Raw genomic sequence first — 19,232 nt, 5'->3', positions numbered from 1 at the left:
CTAATATAAACGATGCAAAATAAAATTGTAAAATTCAATTATGAATAAGGTTTATCTGAGATAAGTGATGTTTTCATGGAAAAATTATAGGCTCCGAATGTTTGCAACCGCCTCACTCCGCACCGTAGTTAACAATATCAAAAATCTCTACATATACATATATCTATATGTTTTATAACTGTTAGAACCGCATCGTAGTTAAACTGCTTGTTCCGCTCAAACCACAGTCAACATCTAGAGCCATAGTCGTTTTGATTAAAAAGATAATGCAGTTCTGATAGGAAAGTAATGTAACATAATTTTTTCTTGAAAACTATTAAAAATTTTAAATAAAGATATTAGTACTATAAAAATCTGTAGGCAGAAAAAAGAAGGAAAGAAATTGCATTTTTCAGAAAAGAAAAAGGAATTACATTTTAAAATGGGAAAATTTCTTAAAAATACACAGACTAAATTCATTTGCTGAAAAAATACACGAACTTTTTAGGCTTCCTAAAAAATATACAGATTAATTTTGGTTGTCCATAAAATACATCAACTTTTGAATTTTGGAGATTTCACACTTCGATTTTAACGATGTTAACTCTGATTAACGGAACGTTAAGACGCCGTTAGAAGACGTTAACTCTGATTCAAAAGTTTATGTATTTTATAGACAACCAAAATTAGTCTGTGTATTTTTTGGAAAACCTAAAAAGTTCGTGTATTTTTCAGCAAATAAAATTTAGTCTGTGTATTTTAAATGAATTTTTCCTATTTTTGTGCAACATTATATTTCTTTTATTCAAGATTTATTATAATCAGGTTTAACAGTTTAGGTCTAGGCATTTTAGCCGGATTCAAAAACTTGAACCGGAACTGACCTGAAAATATTCGGTCCAAAACCAAACCGAAAGTGTGTACAAGTATTTGTTGGGTCGAAAATTCTTCTACTCGAAAGAATCGAAACCAAAAAGAACTGATCTAAATAGATCCAGATGCAATAAAATCGACCCGAATCCAATAAAATTGACCCGAATCCAATAAAATCGACCCAAATCCAATATAAACTATCTGTAAAATCTTATTGGATTCAGGTCGATTTTATTGGATTCGGATCGATTTTATTGGATCTGGGTCTATTCGGATCAGTTTCGATTCTTTCGAGTAGAAGAATTTTCGACCTAACAAATACTTGTACACTTTTGGTTTGGTTTTGGACCGAATATGTTCGGGTCAATTCCGGTTTAAATTTTTGAATCCGACTAAAATGCCTAAACCTAAACTGCTAAACCTGATTATAATAAATCTTGAATAAAAGAAATATGATGTTGTACAAAAAAAAATAGGGAAATTTTCTAAAAAGTACACAGACTAAATTTTCTTTGCTGAGAAAATACACGAACTTTTTAGGCTTTCCAAAAAATACACAGACTAATTTTGGTTGTCCATAAAATACATAAACCTTTGAATCAGAGTTAACGTCATCTAACAGCGTCTTAACGTTCTGTTAATCAGAGTTAACGTCGTTAAAATCGAGGTGTAAAACCTCCAAAATTCAATAGTTCATGTATTTTATGGACAACCAAAATTAATCTGTGTATTTTTTGGGAAGCCTAAAAAGTTCGTGTATTTTTTCAGCAAATGATATTCAGTCTGTGTATTTTTAAAGAATTTTCCCTTTTAAAATTACATTTTTCATAAATAACTTTATCGTAATCAAAAGCCCTCTCCCGACGGTTTGTTTAACAACTAAGTGAAGGTACACGTGTTCTCTACACATCAAATGATACTAGATCGATGAAAGGAGCATTTGTAGCGCGTGTAGAAACGCCGTGATTGAAGAGTTTCACAGTGGGTTTTTGATACAACGCCATTGTTGTATCTCTAGAGTCAATAATTTTGTATGAGGAACTACTATTTAATTAATTGATTAGTTTTTTTTTTTGATCAAAATTGATTAGTTTAGTGTTGGCTATTTATAGCTCCAAAAAAACCGCCGATCAGTTTGACGGCCCACATTGTGAATCCAAAACTACGGCGCTAGACAGGTGGCAGCTGGTTTTTAAACTTGACGAGTCGATTAGTCGAGTCAGGTCTGACGTGGATAAGTCGGATGGTGGATCCCACAAACATGAGATGGTTGCTTGGTGCGGTCGCTCTCGTACGCAGCTGGTGAGTAATGAGTGATGAGGTCGGTGACGGTTTTTCAATATCTCTTTTAATAATCTTAAATTCTTACTAATAAAGTCGTTTTCCCGGCTTAGTTCCAAAAAACAGGAGGGACCTCTCGTGGAGTCGACATGGGCTCCACGTGACCAATATTAAACTAATATAGCCATTGTTGCACAAGTTGTCTTGTCTACATATTATCCCATGACTTTTTTTTTTTTTTTGCCATCTAGAGTAATATTATTAAGGGTCTAAATCCATAGGCCGAAGCCCAAAGAAAAACATACAGAAAACCCAAACACAGGTTAAATTTTTACAAACAAGTCAACTGGGCCACACACAATAAGCCCACCAAACTAAAACCCTAACCCGAAACGCAGTGCGCACCACGCGTCTAGACTGCAGCTAATGCGGGACACGTGTAGCAACCTCAACAGCGAGGACCAACACGTCGCACAACCACCACGTCTGCACCGCCACGATTCGTCTCCGGAGTCAACAAACGACGATCCCTGGGAAGACCTTCACAACCACCATACTCGTCCTCGAGCCCCGGCGCGCTATCTAATCGGAGAGCTTCCTCGAAACAGTTCCGAGATTGCATCCAGAAGAGCCGCCGAGAGTCACCATCTTCATCACTGTGGTGTCCTTCGCCAGAGAGCATCACCGAGAACAATCGGGATCTCCTCCCGAAGCGCAACCACCACACATGCATGTTCGCGATTCAGAGAATCTGAATCCAGAAAAAACATAACCACCGTCAACTTAGAAAACAAAAGCCGAACGTACACCTGAATATACTAGGTGCCCCGCCGGAAGCAAAGCTAGCCGTCCACCGAGAGGATGGTGCAATGCAAGAGTCAAAAACAACCGTCCACCGAGATGGTGAGACGCTGAAAAGTCGGACCGGCGGTGGCTGACGAGCCCACTCCGCCGGCCGGAAAGCACAGTTCACGGTGGCGTTCTTTCTAGAGAGAAGTCGGAGCTATATTCGTATTTCCTTGTGTTTTGTGGTTTAATTGTAAAGTATACATATTATCCCATGATTTTACTTCGTTTTTTCTTGTTCTTGTGATTTTTACTGTTAATAAATTCCAGATTTGATTCTTAGTAGGACAGCTAAGAATAAAAGCTTCTTTATTTTTTTTTATTTTCCAAGCCTATTTAATAAAGGGTTTCCACCAATTTCTAGCTAAGTAATACTATTAGGCATGGCACTTATTATCTGCGATCCGGATTCGATCTGAGATCTACTCCAGATCCGCTCTGAAATCAGGATATCCGGGGAGTCCAGATCCAAATCTGGATAGTAAAATCGAAGAACCATCAAAATCGAATTTGGATCCGGATATCATAATTTTTAGGTCCAGATATCCGGATTTGGATCCATATTTATAAAAATATTAAAACTTTTTAATTTATTAATAATTATATTTGATATATTAATATTTATTCATAAAAATAGTTTTATAATAATATATTTTGATTTTTAAAATATTATTCATATTTATAAATCTTGTATAAATATTTAATTGATGTATTATTTTAGAATTTTCATATTTTAAAAATTCTTATTCTTATTTTTATTTTATTAATTATTTTTACGAATCTGGATCCGGATATCTGCGGATAGTATGATATATAGACGGATATCCGGATACCTAAAATTTCTCGGATATCCAGATCTGTCCCAGTCCTAAGTAATGATGTATAACATGTTTTGTTATCAACTTTTTAGTAGGGGAAATCCGTACTCTATGTCAATGTCAAATATAAACAGCTAGTCCAAATCAAGTAATTTTATAACTAGATGATAATCCGCGTCTTATGCGGAGTAAGATTTTTTTAAAATATGTTGTATCTAAATATTTTAAATAATTCATATTTTGTTATCAATATGTTTCTAAGTAGTTTGGACAATTTAAAAACATCTTAAGTATTTTGTATATTTCTATTAGATATTAAATTTAAAAATAATTAATATATTTAAGTATATAAATATTGTTCAAATATACTCGGATACTCTAAATATTCCGGTCTGGATCGGGTTCGGTTATGGTTCTTTAGATACCAAAATATTGAACATGTTCGGATATCTAACCAATTTGATTAAAGTTCTGTACTACTTTTTTAATAGGATATGGTTCAGTTATTTGGATTTGGATTTTTTTGCTCAACCATATATTTTTTATTGTAACCAAATTTTAAACGAAAGTGATGATGGTTCATACTGGTTTTGGATATGCAACAATTGTTAAATAGAAATACTTTCTACTATGCACATGACATATTTAGTTAATCATTAAAAATTGTTCAAGGCCCATTAGAAATTGATGGATTGAACTAAAAAACGTTACCATTGATAACAAAATTTTCAGTGCGAGACTTTTACCATTTTTAGTAATTTATAGTCATTTTAAAAATTCGAAATATAACATATAAGAAATAATCTAATTTTTTTATTATATGTTTAATGTGATTGTTTAATTTCTTTTCACCAATAAATAGAACGAAAAGTATAGTGGATAAAAAAAATTGTTATCAAATTTTTTTATTCATAATTATTAATTGTGATATGTAATCATATCATGTAATTCTATAGCTTTTATTTTAAAAAGAATAGAGAATATTCTTTTGTACACTACTAACTAATTTAATAATTATTTAATATAAATTATAATATATGTATAGGTGAACCAACATATTTCTCTAGCAATTCTGAGAATAATTCTCATGATAACACGTAGCTACGAGACAATGTTGTAATGCTCCATGATTAATATATAGAGGATTGGTCGATGTTAGAAAAAAATTGTATAATTTGGTCATACATAAATTATCTGATGTAATTCAGCTTAAGCATAATAAGTTTAACGAGAAAAAAACGGCTATTGTTACTGTATATCCTTCAGTTGACCAAATTGGATTACGGTGTATGTAAAATTTATATACATGTGGAACTAATACTTTCGTTGGAACATTATTTCATATCCAACGTAAGATGTATAACTAAAAATCTAAAGTAGTAAGACTTTGAATGTTTACAACCGGCCTACCTCGCACCACAGTAACAAAAATTTCTACATATATTATATATCTATATACGTTTTTATAACTGTTAGAACCGCAACGTAGTTGAACTGTTTATCCCGCACGTTCAAATCGCAGTTACCATTTGGAGCTTAAGTCAAAGAGAAAAGTCGGGTCAAACTTAGTTTTGACGATAGCTAGTGTAGTTTAACTAAATGACAGTCAAAGATTCTAACAAGAAGACGACAAAGTAGAAGAACCATTTTGGAAGTGGAAAATGAAACTGTAAAAGAAAGAAGAAGAAGAGATTTGGCTTTTCGAGGAGGTGTAGGTTCGACTAGGTACCAATGAGGGAAGATTGCGGGACCACGTCACAGATGGATCCTTGGATCCTTAATTTCTAATTACCCTTTTTAATCACCACATGTAGAAAATAATTGTTTTAAAATTGGAAGATCTTTTGGAAATTGAAATTTACCAGTCAGAATCTTCTCGTTTGACGCCGCTGTTTCTGCTTCTCCCTTTGACCATCCGTCAGGCCTCAAGAACTCTTTTTTTTTTTCTTCCGTCGAAAATATTATATAAAAAAGGGCCAAGCTCAAACGATTACAAAATACATAAAACAAAGCCCGTTAAACAGAGGACCCAAACTTAAAATCAAACTGGGCCTAAAGCCCAACAACCCACCAAACCCTAGCGAAAAGAAAACTCGAGGTGCAGCCGCGCGAAGATCAAGTCTGAAAAAAGCAGGACACGTGTTCGCATCCCAACTGCGAGGGATACGCGTCACACAGGCGTCACATCACCACCGCTTCTCGCTATCACCGGAGAACCACTTCTCGGCTCACCGGAACCAAACCGGAGCTCACCAACTCCAAACATCACCACCACAAACACTTTTCCTTTTCCGAATGACCATGATCGGAGAGCAACCATCGCCGCTACGAGGCCTCATCCACCCATGTTGACCGTACACACTCGGGAGAAAGCGTCGTATGCAAGCCTGATCTCACTATCGGAACCCTTCATCCGCCTCCATCGAGGCCACAGACACCCAAACCAAAAGGATCGAAAGAAAAAAAAATTAAAGCAAGGATCTAAACCCTAAAAAACTAGGAACCGAGAGCCGGCGGCGCAAGACAGAGGAGACCTTCACACCCCGGAGACAAGAGCCGACGATGGCGGAACTGAAGAAGCTTCTCCGTCGCGGAAACAGAGGCCGGCGTCAACGGAACTAAGGGAGCCTCCGCCTCCCGGAAGAAAACCCGAGCTTGACGTATCACCACCGCACCATCATAAACCCGCCGCCGCGTCGTTACTCCAAGAACAGTTCCACCGCTTTGATGGCTGGTCAGAGCTCGGACAAGGCGGAGGCCGGAAGAGACAGGGGAAGGACACAAGACTGAAGTTGTGGCTGAAAGAAAAACGGACGCCGGCGGCGGCACGGACGCAAACGCGCCGACCGACCGCCGGATCCAAACGACGATTCACTTTACTTTCTCTCTCTTTCTCTCTCTTCTCTCTCTTCTCGTCGATTTCTCTTTATCATGCACCGCCTCAAGAACTCTTTTCTCACAAAGAAAAATATCATAAACACAAATATCAATACAAGATCAACTAAACAATACTCCCTCTGTTACCTAAATATAAGATGTTTAGGTAAAAACACATATATTAAGATAAAATCACTTTTTGTCTAGAAAATAGAGCTAAAACTATAAATTAATGGTATTCAACCAATTATAAAATAGATTGCTAAATATGATTGGTCACACAGTTTTTAATAAAGTAAAAGTTATCTAGAAAAATGAAAAACATCTTATATATTGGAACATCAAATTTTTTTAAAACATCCTACATTTACAAACGGAGAGAGTATATTTTTCTTTGCCATCTAAACTATATTATATTAAAGGGACAAAGTCCAATTGCACCAATCCCAAAATCCGTTACAAACCAGGTCCATAGAAGCCCAAACCTACAAGACACGACGGGTATTGGGACGAAAGCCCACTAACAAAGCCCGAACAAAAAACAAACAATACGGGCACCGACCCAAATCAGACACGATGGACACACATGTTTAAATCTGAACAGCGAGGTACATGTGTCCTAGTTCCCTTCACATTCTCCCACCCTCGGCAAATCAAGCGGCGTTTCACCGGGGACACTTCGGTTACATCACAACCTCCATTCACGGCTGAGCTGCAATCGCGGAGAACTTCCATTGATCACTCGTCAAGATCTCATCCAGAGCTATCATGCCGTCCATCACGGGATTGAGAAATCCCAAACCTCCATCTCAATTATCTTCGTCGCCTTAGCTTCATCATAGTAGAGCTTCGCCGATCTTTTCGGGATCTCATCCACAGATACCAAGTCGGCAAGTGAGGAAACACATAACTAGATAAGTCACATCTTAATGAGACGGGTCGACTTTCGTGAGCCGGCGGCGCAAGGCTGAGAAAGCCTCTACTCCCCAGAGTCATATGCTGGCGACGAAAGAGCTATGGGAACTCCATCTCCTGGAGTCAGAAAAAGAACAAAAACCAAAGCTGGGAAGTATCACGAAGATTCTTCAACTTCCGAGAAGACATGCACGGCGAAAAAATAAAATTAGACAGTAGGCCAGAACGACAGTGGCCAGGGGCGAACCCAGCTAAGGTTGGGGTGTCGCAAGTGCCACGTACAAATAATGTAAATTCTTTGAGTAAAATCATAAACATACGTAAAGGTTTAGCTCTCTGGTTTAATAAGCTTAATTAACTGTGCCCCACCCATTCTAGTTCGAGTGCTTGAATGAATTGTATATTTTTCGATCAAAAAAAAAAAAGAATGAATTGTATATTTGTTCTTTGACTTTTTAAACATTATTAATCGCTTCTTTAATTTTGTTTTTGCTACATAGTAGTTTTCTTTTCTATTTTACTTTAATATTAGTTATTTGCCAAATAAGAATTATAAATTATTTAAATATTACTCTAACAAATTTTTTTATTGAGTTTATTTTCAATAATTAGCTGGAAATAAATAACAAAATAAATATTTTAAGGAAATTATCATGTTCAGTATATAATTTAATATTAGTACTAAAACGAATATCTGATTTTTAAAAAAATTAGTTTATTTGATAATTTTTTTAAAAAAAAATAAGATGTAAATTTTAGTAAATTAAAAATTATATTAAAATTTAGTTTTCTAAATTATCTCTATATATAATTGTTATATATATATGTATAGTGTGCCCCATATTAAAAAAAACTAGATCCATTCCTCACATTGGTTGTGGGAGTCCACACCGTCGGCCAGCAAACATTTTTTCAGGGAGAAGCTCTAGAGAGAAGCTAGAGAATTTATTTTTTTTAGTGCAAAAAATCTTTTTATATAGACCAACTAGACAATATATTGATCCTATTATGACTACATTTAATTAATCAAGCTACATATTAACTCAACAATATATATTCATCCTTTTTGTGTCAGAATGACTTTGATAATGCTGGTCGTCACCTTACATATTGCCTATAGAGAAATACTTGGTTCACCCCTAGAGTGAACCTTTAAATTCACCCAACTAATAAGATTTCGTTATTTCATATTTAGTATCTTTTAAAAAAGAAATAAAATATTGTTAAGTTTTATTATGTTTTTAAAATAAAAATAAATAAAAAATAATATTAGTCGCAAAAAAAGTTTTATATTTAAAATACCGTCAACATAACACTAAACCCTAAACCTTAAATCATAAACCCTAAATCCTTGGTAAACCCTAAACCCTTGGATAAATCTTAAATCTTTTGATTTCTTAAAAAATATTTTTTAACACAGTCAGCAAAACACTAAACCCTAAACCCTAAATATTAAACCTTAAACCTTTGGGTAAATCCTAAACCGGTGGATAAATCTTAAACTCTAGGATTGAGAATTTATTCAAGTGTTTGGGATTTACCCAAGAGTTTAGGGTTTAGAATTTAGAGTTTAGGGTTTAGTGTTTGGCTTACGGCATTAATTTTTTTTAAAATGTGTTATTGTTTGAAATTAATATTATTTTATATTTATTTTATTATTAGTTTAAAAAAATAATATAATTTGACAATATTTTATTTCCTTTTTTAAAGATACCGAATATGAAATAACGAAATTCTATTGGTACTCTAGAGGTGAACCCAAGAATTTTTCGTGCCTATATACACCAACTAAAGATTACATAATTAATTGTAACACATAAAACATGATACTATATATTTTTTCAATACTACGATCTTTCCATTTACTTCATATACGCAAGTTCAAAAACTTTAAAGATGGTAGCAATTTCAAAGCTTTTATAGAAATCAACAAGCTGGTCCTATTTACACAGGGAAGATTATGGAAGAATATGCAAGCTAATATTCAAAGTATCTAATGCTTTAACATAACAGTAAACAAAACAATTAATTTTGGAAGTATTTCTTAGATATTGAAGTGGTTGATCTCGCTTCACAAACACGTATTTGTTAGTATGATCTAAACAACCATATATCTGTTTAACACAGTTACTAACTATATTAATGTTTTGCAGCGGAAAGTTAGGAACCAACAAGAAACAAAATATATTCAGAGCATTAAATTTGTATATTCCAAAAAGTATACTAAAATATCAAATCTTTCCACCTACTATGCTTCAACAATGTAACCACTAGCAAGGCCTACATCCCCTTCCATTATAAATACAACAATCTAAACCCTTATGTAGTACCAAGAAAATCAGAGCAATAATCCATAAGAAATGTTGTCTAAAGAGACATTGTCATACCTTTCTAAAGGAATGATCTAATCACTAAATGAGACAAAATAAGTTATTTTTATACGATGTATGAAAATGAACCATCCGTTTTGTTATAAATTTGCTCACCAAGACTAAGAAAAAGACACTTTTTACTTTTGTAATAATTTAGAGCTTTGAAGAATTAATGATTATTTGATGGTGCAAAAAAGTGTGAAAACACACAGTCTATATAGAATTCGAAAGACATGAAGAGGGAAAATATGCAACTTTATACTAAAAGATACATAGTTACCGTAAACGGTTAAGCGATAAAATACAATAAACAGATATTGATATCTTTTTAACTAAAGGAATAATTTAGCAAAAAAAAAAAGAAAAAAAAAAGAAAACTAAAGGACTAGATTTTGATCCGTCAGGACAGAATTATTCTATAATTTCAATTATATATATTTGTTAATAAGTTTTCATTATATTCATAGTTCAAATTTTTATCTTTTTATGATAAAAATTAGGGATGAACAAAAATTCTGGATCTGAAGAACCGAACTTAACCCGATCTAAAAAAGTAATATTAAATCCGAATCAAAAATTGATTAAATATCTGTTAAATTCAAAATTTTGATATTTAAAGAACCGAACACGATCCGAATCGAAGTATTTCAGGTATCTAACTATATCTGAAATAGATTTATATACCTACATATCTATCTTATTAAAACAGGAACATTACAACTTCTTCTAGGTGGATTTTTAAAGATGGACCTCATATATTTAAATTAAATGTCTCATTCTTTATATATAATACGTACCATACTCTAACTTTGTATTGATGTATTTCATTAAATACAGTTCTTCTTTTTGTCCATATTCCATATATGATTTTTACATTTATTACATGTCGATTTAAATAAGATATATACTAAAATACCAAAAATATTAATCGTTCTATAATTACCCTATACAATTCATTTTAAATTGATCAGTATATTTTCATTGGTCATATTAATTTTATTAGTACGAATAACATTAGGTAGATAAGTCATAGACACATACATAAAGATATGACTATTCTTATAACTATGTTGAGACTAATCTACTTTCTAAAACAAATAACACATAGTTTCATATATTGTATAGAATATAGTAATATTGTATAGTATTATATTTATACAGTAATACTAAAAACAAACCAAACTGAAATATAATATATATCAAAAATGCTTTGAACCATTACACGCAAAATATATTAGACCTTAGAGATCAAATTCATTTTGAAATTACGTAATAATTATTTAAAAAAAAAAATTCGTAATGTACAAAAAAACATAAATTTTATATAAAATTTTGTGTTACAATAAAAAGACACAACTCGCGATTGTAAAATGTTATTTTTACATACGAAAGACAGTTTTGATATTGTTCTTTAAACACAAAATTGAATATACAAACTCGATACTACATAAAACTAAATAATATAGAATACATTTAAAAAATAAAACCCGTGCGGGTGTGCATATGTTTATATAATATATAAATATATTATGTTATACATATTTTCATATAAATAATATCCCCATGTAAGTTTTATATGATAAATGTTGGAAATACAAAATATATAGCACTATATATTTAAAATAGTATAGAAAAAATTACTTTACGTTATCATAAATTTTAAAAATCAAATTTAGTAATTAAACACATTGCTTATTTAAACACATTAGTACACATTGTTATTTATCAAAAATTTATATTAATACACATTGCGATCATGTATAGCATTTAGTAAAAACAAAGATAAAAAAAAATTTACTCCCGCTCGGTCGAGCGGGTCATGATCTAGTATTAATTAAATCCAATAAAAATATAAGATATTTTAACTGTTATTTTAGTTTAGTTACATCCAATTATTTACATCCAATTATTTTTAGTTTTATACATTTTACCTTTTAATTAACTATTATTACATTTTCGACTTCTCATAATTTAAAATAATCAAATAAAAAAATTCTTCAATATATGATTTTTGAAAAGCTGTTGAAATAAAATGTTAACAACTTTATGTGTATAAAAATATGACATGTTTAACAAATTTGAACCGTTTTAGTCGGAGATAATAATTTATAAAATGAAAGCACTTTAAAATAAATAGATTAATTTACCAATTTAATATAATTTAATCATATTTAATTTATATAATAATTCTATTTAATATAATATACTCCCTCTGTTTTGATATGTAAGTAGTTTTAGCAAAAGATGTTTGTTTCACAATGTAAGATGTTTACATAATCCAAAACACCTTTTACATTTATGACATTTTGTGTGACCAATCAAATAATTCATACCTATTTATTATTGGTTGAATTTATGTATTAAATGCTAGTTTTTCAAAAGTAAAAGTTTTCTTAATATTCACACTTTTAACTAAAACTACTTACAAATAAAAACAAAGGGAGTAGGTTATACTTATAAATTTATAAAAATAAAAAATATTTTTATTTTTTTGGTTTATAATAAAACTTAAATTATATAAATATATATTAATATTATATTACTTAATTACAAAATTAACTGATGTATTATTTAATAAGAAAATATTTAAAAATTTTATTGTAATTTTGTTAGATATTTTCTCAACAGATTTGTTATAAATAAAAATAAAATTGATTAATATTAATATTTTATTGATTATTATTTCATATTATGTAATTAGTGAAATTGACTTAATAAGATTTTTAATGATAAATAAAAATGGTACTTCTCTAAAGTATTATATATTTTTAATTATTATGATTTAAAAATTAATTTTAGAATTATTATTAAAATATTCTAAATAATTTTTTTAGTTTTAAAAATTAAAAATATTATTCTATGAAAAGGTTTGTAATATTTTCCGTGGAACTACAAAAAAAAACAACTATAATCCACCATGACAATGAACTAAAATTATAAAACTATATGATACATTTCTAGAAAAACTAAAATGGTTGATATATATTAAAATTTTACATCGACAAATATATATTATCTATGATTAAAAATTAGAAAATGAAATTTTTTAATTTTTGCACTTTTAAATAAGGATTCACTATTTAGTATTAGTTAAATTGTGTATCTTTCAAAGATAAAGACATGTCAATGAGCAGTATGAACTTATTATTTATTTTATTTTGATTCAGTAAAAAATATTAAGCAAAGGTAGAAAAAATTACAATTCACATTCACATTATTTCAAGGTTTTATATATGCTAAATAATCTAAAATGAAATAGATTAAAGCTTGGGTAATCCAAAAACCAATCATCACTGCATCCTTACAATTGTGGCTACTTGTCTTAATGGAAGAGAAGTGAACAAAGTGTATTAAGCATTGTAACAGAAGTGCCCGGAACGTGATGTATATATGCTTAAGAGGAGGTTCCTTTTTTTTTGTCTTGGCTGCCTCAGTAAGATACTTCTGATTACCCAAGCTCTGTTTCACTTCCTCAGTAAAATATTTTTGACCACATGTAGATGTATCTTTGTCAATATCGTTTCTGCTCGGCAAGTGGAACGTTAGCAATATCACTCTCTTATGTTTTGGAACTGTATCTTTGTTCCCAACAGTCTCCGGTAGCCTAACGTAATCAAACCACGAAGCATAGTTCAAAAGGTTCTTCCTGACCATCTTCATAGTGAAACCTCTTCTTCTACACACTTTTAACTTAACTCAACACTAACAGAAAATAGTAAAAATACTCTCTTTAAGTGCCACAGATTAATTTCATTTTTTGATAGTTGGCACAATACATACCTCAGTCATGTGTCCTGAAACAGATCAGAGTCAAACAATGTCAGCAGTTATATAAACAACACATCAGAAGATGTTTGCACTAAACTAAACTGAATAAGTGAATCTATGAGCATGTTCGTGATATGATCAGAAGCAAAGGAAATGTCACGTGAGAAGCTGATGACCTGTCACCTGCACAAAAAGAAGAAGAGAAAGCAGTTACATTCAAGTGGAGAGTATAAATAGAAGAGAAGATTGTAATTGAGAGTTAGTTGGTTGATGCCCTAGTGGCTTGGGCTTGCTTCTCTTGGAGAGCAAGATAGCTTTCTCTTGTACTTTCCTTTGTAACCCTCTGTTCTTGATAGAAATATACCCGAGTTCTATCAGTTCAATTGTCCAAACACCATGAACAGTTAACATGACATGAGTCTAACAGGCTTTCAGCACAAAAGATATAACCTAACTAAAGCTTTAGAAAACTGTGGTCTCACTACTAATTTCAAACTTGAATATTAAACCCCCAATCTCAGAGACGCTTCACTGGTAGTTTGTGGTTGTCACCGACACTAAAAGGTCGTTAATTGACTCCCAAAACAACACACATTGGCGATGCAGATTCGTTTGGTTACTGCAATCAAATGAACTCTCTCATAAGACTCAACTCTTATTGCCTACAGATGCACAAAACATAAAAAAGTTCTCACTGCATCTTTTAAATAGAAACTTGTTAACAGATTGAGAAACAGAAAGGCATATATTTTCCATACCTTACCAGCAGCTCCCAGAACATCCATACACTTAAAAAGTTATGGTTTAACCCACCGCACTTTCATTACTCTCACAACCTATTCGTAGAAGTCAACCATCATAATACGTTCCAATTCAATTCAGTACTCATAAGATTCACAAAATCAGAGATCGGAGAAACACATAAGATAAACTACAGTAATAGGTTATACGTTAAAATCTAAACTAACATTAATGAAATCATTAGAAATAGAAATACATAAATTAAGATAATAGATTAATTGTTGGTTTACTTTAAGTATTCCAGTTTTATTGTAATAGTAGACTAGATCATGACCCGTGCGACCGCACGGATATTAATTTTCTATTTTACTTTTTATTTATTTATACTAAATTATGTATTTTTAATATTTGATCGTTTTACATTACTAAGTTAGGGATGGGTACTTGGATATCCACTCGGATTCGATTAAAATCTATTCGAGTTTGAGATTTTCGAGTTTAAAAATTTCAGCTCTATTCAAGTATTTATAAATATTGGTTCTGGTTCGATTTAGATATTTTTGGGTTCGGTTCGGCCTCGGATAACCCGTTTAAATTATTTTAAAATTTTCAAAATTTATATATACTTTAAATTTTTCGAAATATATAAATTTAAGTAGTGTAAGCCAAAATACCTAAATTTTAAATTAAAACAGGTTTAGCTTGAATATTTGGATAGAAAATAAGTATATATTTTAAGTATTTTTGGTGTTTTGATTATTGTTTACCTACTTTAGACGTTTACTTTTGACTATTTTAAATATTTTTAAATATTTTAGACAACTTTAAAATAGTTTATATTTTGGATATTGACCCGATATCTATGCATAGTATACTTATATCGGTTTATTTATGAATGAAAAGTAAATGAAAAGTAAACGATGATTTTATATAAACCCAGAACATTGTTTATATAAACTATAAAATATCAAATATAAAATATATAATTGGGCAATTAAAAAGTTAATGTTTATAGATGACATTTGGTGAGACATACGAAATGTATGGTCATTAGTGAATGTTAGTTTTCGACCTACCAAAAAAAAAGTGAATGTTAGTTTTCGTTTTTAATTTGGAAACATACGAAGTGTACTGTGTACGCATCTATATTATAATTATAGGTAGGATGCGGAAGAGAATGTTTATAGTTATTAGTGAACATCATTTAAGGAAATATATTAAAATTGGTTAAGATAGGTAAAATAATAAGAGGACCAACTTTAAAATCCACCTAAAAGAAGTTGTAATGTTTCTGTTTTAATAATATAGATTGTAATATCCCCTATATATTAATCCTGGAACATTACAACATGTTTTGTAGCCACTTGTCATCACTAGGATGATTCTCAGAAATCCTTAGAAAAATATGTTGGTCCATATACATATATATTATACTTTTTATTAAACTAATTATCATATTAATTAGTAGTCTTAAATTCTTTCCTTAAATAAAAGCTACATAAGTTTATTTCCTTAAATAAAAGCTACAAAATTACCTAATATGATTAACGTATATATGATAATTAATGATTACAAATCAAAAAAATTTGATAAAAAAATTTGTATCCTCTACATTTTATTTTAATTAATATTATAAAAAATCACTTAAACATATTTAAAAAATAGATTTTTCATATATGTTATATTTTGAATTTTTTAAAACGTCTATAAACTACCAAAAATTGTAAGATGTTATTAAGATGATATTTTTAGAACGGAACCTGATCCGAAACGAAATATTTTGGATATCGAATATATCGAAACCAGATTTATATACTTAAATATATTAATTATTTTTAGAATTTAATATCTAAAAGAATATAAAAAATATATAAAATGTTATTAAGTTGTCCAAAATACTTGAAAATATTTACAAATAGTTAAAAATACATGATTAAAATAGTTAAATGATATTCAAAATACCAATACTTCAAATATCTATTGATTTCTTATCCGAATATTGAAGCTAACCAAATTTTATGTTAAGTTTAAGTATTTTAGCTTGCATTATACACATTTATATGTTATAAATAATTTTTTATTTTTATATTTTGAGAAATTTAAAGTATATACAAATTTTATTTTTTAAAAATAAAATGAGTTATCTGAGTCCAAATCCAAACCAAACCCGCAGATCCGAACCGGATCAAACTCACAAAAAATCGAAACATAACTGGACCGAGCCAAACCAAACTGAACTAAATGGTATCCGAATGTCCACCCCAAATCAAAATGTAAAAAAAAATCTTGATAACAAGATGCATTCTAATTGTAATATTTCAATACAACATATTTTAAAAAACTCACTCCGCGCATGGCGCGGATTATCATCTAGTAAATAGATTGTAACTAATTGGAGATGGTCCATAAATTAAGCAACATACTAACAAATTTGAAACAGTCCAAAATTTAAATGATAATTTCAATGGTATATAATTTTTAGGACTCTATTTTAATAGAGTACACTAGATTTTGATCCGCGCTTTTAAAGCGCGGAATTATTTTTGTTAACAAATTTATTAGTTTGTCCGTATGTTCACTATTATATTTAAACATGTATCGTTCGGATTGATTCCAATTTGTTTTATTTGTTGGTTTTCAGTTTCAGTTCGTTTTGAAGTTTTCAGTTTCTTTCAGTTTTAAGTATAGAAACCGTTCGATTATTTATAAAATTAAGTTTGGTTAGGACGATTGAATAATTTTGTTTTCATTTTGTTTTAGATAATAATTTTAGAAACCTAATAAAATTCCAAATTATTCTTTTGCTTCGTTCATGTTTTTCTGATAATTTTGAAGTATTCTCGTAAAGTCACATTTTTGAATTTTGTGAATAAAATATTTTCATACTATAAACCACCGATTTTCTACAAAGGGAGAAAATATTTTGAAAGCGATTTTAACCCATTGGTTTAATATATTTTTATTTTTACTTTTGAACATTTTGAGTCTTAATACTTTTTTGGTTTTTGATAGCTCGGTCAGTTTGTGTTTCTCCCGCTTTCCTCTATCTTCCTTCTCATAGTATTGATTATTTTTGTTTTTAATAAATATGTTATCTAATAGTTATAAACATAAAAATAAATTATATATTATAAATTTCTAGTTTCTAATTTTTCCAACATTTAAATCTGAACTAAAAATTGATGTGGATAAAACATTTTAAAGTATTCTCGGTAAATCACAGTTTTTAATTTTGTCAATAAATATTTTCATACTATAAACCACCGTTTTTATACAATGGGACTAAATCTTTTGAAAGTGATTTTGACCCGCTGGTTTGATATATTTTTATTTTTATTTTATTAACATTTGAGTTTTAATACTTTTCTGGTTTTTTCAAATAGTATTGATTATTTTTGTTTTTAATAAATATGGTATCTAATAATTATTAATATAAAAATAAATAATATATTATAAATTCCTAGTTTCATATTTTCAAACATTTAAATCTGAACTGAAAATTGTTGTGGAAGAATAATATACAGAATGTTTTTAAAACATTAAATATTAAGTGGAGGCATGTGAACAAATGTATTAAATATAAATAAAGCTATATAGAAATTATGTGAGACAAATGGTATACGGTTTTATATATACATATAGAAGGCATATTTGCGTGTCCAAACTATACTTTACAATAAAATTTTTTTTTTTGATAAACCCTATCGGCTGATCCGGTCGGCCTCGGAAGGAACAACACTAAATATGATTCAGAGGCTACAAAAATTTATAGGCAAGTTTGTTACCAAGTTTTAGTGGTTATCAACAATATATTGAAAACTGGTTGATGTAGATTTTATTGTTATGATTCGATTTATTAAACTACTATCTCACTTTGCTGGTTAGTATTGAGTTTGTAATTATTATTTTTTAAAACAAAATCCATAACAAAACCAAGACTATTATATTTTTAACTGTACCAATATTTTTATACATTAAAAACATATATAGGTGATAACTAATATTACACTGGTAGATATTAAAAATCTTTTTCAAATTAATGTTAAAATAATAAAATGGTATAATGTATTATTTAACAACCACAAGGTGGTGGGCTAGTGGTCTTGAGGCAGTTCCAACGCCGATAAGGACCCATGTTCGAATACCCCTTGTGGCCACGAAATGCTTTATGCCCTCCCCAAGTTTAAATTTAAGCGCGGCGTTGGTGCTGGGCTCTTGGGTAATGGGTATTAGTAACGGCTGGTTTCGGGCCAGAGGTGACTACGGGCTTAAGGATTGCGGAAAGCTACGGAAGTGACTACGGGCCTATGGGTTGCGGAAAGTTACGGAAGTGTCTACGGGTCTACGGGTTGCGGAACATCCCTGTTAAAAAAATGTATTATTTAACTAATGAACGATTAGAAAAAACAAGTCTTAAAAAGAAATGTTTTAGCTATGCAAAAATAACTTTAATGCATTGTCATGATAAAGTTAATCAAAACAAACGTAATACCTTTTTTAATTAATATATTTATTTTAACCCAAACCAGGAATTGGCTAATGATTGATTACACAATTAATTTAAAACAAAGCTAAACCAAACAAAACCGAAACAAAAGAAAAACCCTAGTTAACCGGATTCCTTGGTCACTTCTAACCATCTGCGCCACAATTTTCCAGCCACCTCTGTCCAACAATGTCGACATCCATCTTGAACTCTCCCGTTTCAACCATCTCAGATCTACCTCAACACGACAGGAAGGGAGAGCCAACATCCTCATCC

This window comes from Raphanus sativus, chromosome 2 (genome assembly GCF_000801105.2).
Source record: "Raphanus sativus cultivar WK10039 chromosome 2, ASM80110v3, whole genome shotgun sequence".
Taxonomy (NCBI): Eukaryota; Viridiplantae; Streptophyta; class Magnoliopsida; order Brassicales; family Brassicaceae; genus Raphanus; species Raphanus sativus.
Note: the sequence above shows the minus strand (reverse complement) of the source record.